The 4736-nt window shown below is 39.6% G+C and overlaps 1 pseudogene; it reads right to left on the reverse strand.

The window, feature by feature from the left end:
* Positions 1-888: 888 nt before the first annotated feature.
* On the reverse strand, positions 889-2092 carry LOC136152908 (large ribosomal subunit protein uL11-like; annotated as a pseudogene).
* Between the last annotated feature and the right edge of the window lie 2644 nt (positions 2093-4736).

Below are 4736 nucleotides of genomic sequence, written 5' to 3' on the forward strand. Positions count from 1 at the left end.
CACTAGAAAAGACCCTGATGCTGGGAAAGATTGAAGGCAAGAGGAGAAGTGGACAACAGAGGATGAGATGGTTGGATGGCATCACTGACTTGATGGACATGAGTTTGAGTCAACTCCAGGAGTTGGTGATGGACAGGGAAGCCTGGCGTGCCGCAGTCCATAGGGTCACAAAGAGTCAGACATAGTCATGTCTGACTGAACTGACTGAATATTTTCTATTCCTTTGGATATCCTCAGAATGAAAGCTGCATATTATTTCAACCTATTCCTTATAATAGTTACATTTCTAATCTCATATTTTGATTCAAAACAAAAATTTAAGTGAGGATACCAACTTTTTTCTTACTTTTAAAAACTATTTAATATTTATATACAATCTTTTGTCTAATATGTTACTATTCTCAAAGCACTAGAAATAGGGGTTTCGCCCATTATTACGTGAAAAATGCAATCTTAAGAACCTAAATGCCCTCAATGGCCAGAGCAGAACACAAATAAGCTGGGTTCTGAAAAATGGATCTAAAATCGTCTTGTAATTATAGCTTGATTATTCTTAAAACTCTTACTGAGATTTACTTTTAATTAGTCTGGCAAGGATGAGGACAAGCTGGGGAGTGGTAGGTAGATGGAAGGGAAAGACATATCTAGAACAATAGTATAATTTGATAATTGCTGATGCTAGGTGCTAAGTAAATGGGTGTTCTTTTTTCCTGCATACTTGAAAAATTCGATGATAAAAGTTAAAACAGAAACAAAGTTCCAAGTTGTCTATAAAGTATTTTTGCTATTTCATTTGTATAATCAAATGAGAAAAACAAGTATTTTCCAGTAAGTACACAACTATTTAAAAGTTATATGAAAGATTATTATTGCCACCTACTGGACACTGTGATTAACTACTTGCTCTGAAAAAACTCTACTATCGAATAGGTCTCCCCATCCCAGCATAAATATCTGACTTTTAACAAGATAATGATAAGTAATACCAGTAAATTTATGTTTATAAATGTTTATAATAGTAATGATAACTAATAATGTTATATCACATCATTTCTAACAACATGAAATGCCACCTATAAAAATTGCATTATAAAATGTCCGTTCAAGTACACTGGTGATCACCTTATTGTTGTCCTCATTTTACAAAAGATCCCAGAGTTTGAATTGTTTTCCTACAGAAATTTAAATTGTTTATACATAAGGATAGACCAGAAAGCTAAAAACTAGTTCTGGCTCTTAAATTTGGTGCATTATTATTTTTTACCTCCGTCTTTTATTTTTTTTTTGGTTGTCAAATGATCCTTTATTTTTCTTTTTCCTTTGCAGTTCTTAACTAGCTGGGCACTCCACTGCACCACTGTTGATATCATCTATGATGTCACGAGGGTGGCGGCCATCAACATTGCAGCCCACAGACTGGGCGGTCCCCAGGATCTCTTTAATGGTTCCAGAAAGTTCTCTAGCTAGAGACCGGTGCCGCATCTGCCGGGCAATGTTGATGATCTCATCAAAAGTGCTGTTTCCACTGTGCTTAATGTTTTTCTGCTTCTCTCTGTCCCTTGGTGGTTCCTTGAGGGCTTTGATGATCAGGGCAGAAGCAGAAGGTACCACCTCAATCTGGGCTTGTCTGTTCTGAATGGTCAGTTTCACTGTAATCCTCAGACCCTTTCAGTCACCAGTTGCCTTGGCTATGTCATCACCGACCTTTTTTGGAGACAGACCCAAGGGGCCGATCTTGGAGGCCAGGGCAGATGTGGCACCGACTTCCCCACCGGTGCACCTCAGGTACACCACTTTAATCTCGTTGGAGTCGAACTTAGGCGGCATGGTGGAGGCGGCTGGTGTCGGATGAACCCGGATTCGGGACGACCGAAGAAAGTTGCACCTTCGCCTCCTCCTAGCCGAAAGCCGAAAGCTACCTCAGTCTTTTAAAATCTTGATTTCTATTAAAAATTTTTCATCATATATAACTTCATTAATTGTATACACCAGTGTTCTCAGCCCTGCTACACCAGAATTACCTGCCAAATTTGAAAATAAACTGATGCTGATATCAAAACCAGAGTCTTTTTAAAATTCAGGTTAAAAGCTCCATTAGCAAATACCAATGGTTTTCAAAGCATAGTCTCCAGAGCAGCGGCATCATCATCACCCGGGAATGAGACCAAGCAGGAGCCCATGTAAACAAACCTCTCCTTGTCCCCGCACTTCCTTGCTCGTAGGAAACAGTTCAGCCTCCTAGAACTCCCCAGAGTTCCAGAGGACGGATTCACACAGAAGAGTGAACGGATGCAGGAACAAAGGAAAGGCAGTCAAGAAACAATAGTGCAGCGCTGGGACAGGGCCCGGTTCCTCCTTGAGAGCTGTACGTAACAATCTGATAGTTCCTCTACAAGAACTAAGACCCCATCCAGCTGCAGGATGGTAACTCGGCAGAGCACAAGCTCTGGATCCCAGACTGGTTGGGATCGGAAGTCTAACGACTGACATTCCTGGAACATCACCACACTGTTACAGGGGAAGGTCACACACCTTGCCGCCCTCCCCTCCACGTTTTGCAGATAAAAACTCTTCGGAGAGTTCGGACTTTTTGAGCTCTAGCAGACTATTTTCCTTGCTCAGCCCTTGTGATAAACTTTTTCTCTGCTACAAATCCCCTCAGTTTGGTTTGTTTGGGCTTACTGAGTGTGCACCAGGCACACAAACTTGGGTGTGGCAACAGGAACTTGTCAGAAATTTAAATTTTTAAGGTCCACCCCACTTTGCCAACTGGTGCCAAGCAATTCAAGCCTGCTACCTCTCCAGGTGCTTTGGATGCAGGCTAATACATGAGAGTTACAAGTATTTACCATACACATATTAAAACTTTTTACTCTTTTTAAACATAAGACTTTAATTCACTGTTTTCTAATAAAGAAGAAAGTAGATTAATAATACAGAAGAGAAAGAGGTTTATGTGAAGAGTAAACAAGTGCAATTCTACCATTTTTCCAGAAGGACATCATTATGAGCATTCAACATTAGTTCAGGTTAGCTATAATGGGAGGTTAAGGAATAATTTATTCATAGACCAGTTAATAGGACCCTGGAATGCTCTTGCCCAGAGCAAGTTTTCCAACCATATTTCCTTGTTCTGGTTTGTTCTGCTCAGAAAGGCACCTTTCTAAGACATAATTAAGACCTTTAACCATATCATACCTTTCCACTTGGGAATGTCACTTCTAGAAATACAGAGAAAAATATGCTCAAAGATTTTCTCCAAACCGTTGTAAATAATAAAGGTCGAGGGGGACCTGAAAGCAAGTTAAATACCCCTAAATTGGGAAATGACTCCATAAATTAAAGGATCAACAGAATGAAATATTGTTCAACCATTAAAATGATGCTTTTCATATGAGATTTTAAACAATATGGGTGATGTTGAGCATCTTTTCATGTGTTTGTTAGCCATCTGTATGTCTTCTTTGGAGAAATGTCTGTTTAGTTCTTTGGCCCATTTTTTGATTGGGTCATTTATTTTTCTGGAATTGACCTGTAGGAGTTGCTTGTATATTTTTGAGATTAATCCTTTGTCTGTTTCTTCATTTGCTATTATTTTCTCCCAATCTGAAGGCTGTCTTTTCACCTTACTTATAGTTTCCTTTGTAGTGCAGAAGCTTTTCACTCATTATTAGAGAAATGCAAATCAAAACCACAATGAGGTACCATTACACGCCAGTCAGGATGGGTGCTATACAAAAGTCTACAAGCAATAAATCCTGGAGAGAGTGTGGAGAAAAGGGAACCCTCTTACACTGTTGGTGGGAATGCAAACTAGTACAGCCACTATGGAGAACAGTGTGGAGATTTCTTAAAAAACTGGAAACAGAACTGCCATATGACCCAGCAATACCACTTCTGGGCATACACACCGAGGAAACCAGATCTGAAAGAGACACGTGCACCCCAATGTTCATCGCAGCACTGTTTATAATAGCTACGACATGGAAGCAACCTAGATGCCCATCAGCAGATGAATGGATAAGGAAGCTGTGGTACATATACACCATGGAATATTACTCAGCCATTAAAAAGAATTCATTTGAATCAGTTCTAATGAGATGGATGAAACTGGAGCCCATTATACAGAGTGAAGTAAGCCAGAAAGACAAAGAACATTACAACATACTAACACATATATATGGAATTTAGAAAGATGGTAACGATAACCCTATGTGTGAAATAGAAAAAGAGACACAGAAGTACAGAACAGACTTTTGAACTCTGTGGGAGAAGGTGTGGGTGGGATGTTTCGAAAGAATAGCATGTATATTATCTATGATGAAACAGATCACCAGCCCAGGTGGGATGCATGAGACAAGTGCTCGGGCCTGGTGCACTGGGAAGATCCAGAGGAGTCGGGTGGAGAGGGAGGTGGGAGGGGGGATCGGGATGGGGAATACGTGTAACTCTATGGCTGATTCGTGTCAATGTATGACAAAACCCACTGAAATATTGTGAAGTAATTAGCCTCCAACTAATAAAAAAAATTAAAAAAAAAAAAGAAAATGACAATGGAATCATGAAAGCGGAAAGCAGACAGGCAGGCAGAAAAAATAAAAAATTAAAAAAAAAATAAACAATACGGGGAAATCCTTACTTTATAAATCACTTGTGTGCACGTTCCCTCTGTTTTTCTGTTTCTGTCAACTGAAAAAAATAATGGAAAGCACCAAACTATTAACACTGGTTACCTG

This window comes from Muntiacus reevesi, chromosome 22 (assembly GCF_963930625.1).
Source record: "Muntiacus reevesi chromosome 22, mMunRee1.1, whole genome shotgun sequence".
NCBI lineage: Eukaryota > Metazoa > Chordata > Mammalia > Artiodactyla > Cervidae > Muntiacus > Muntiacus reevesi.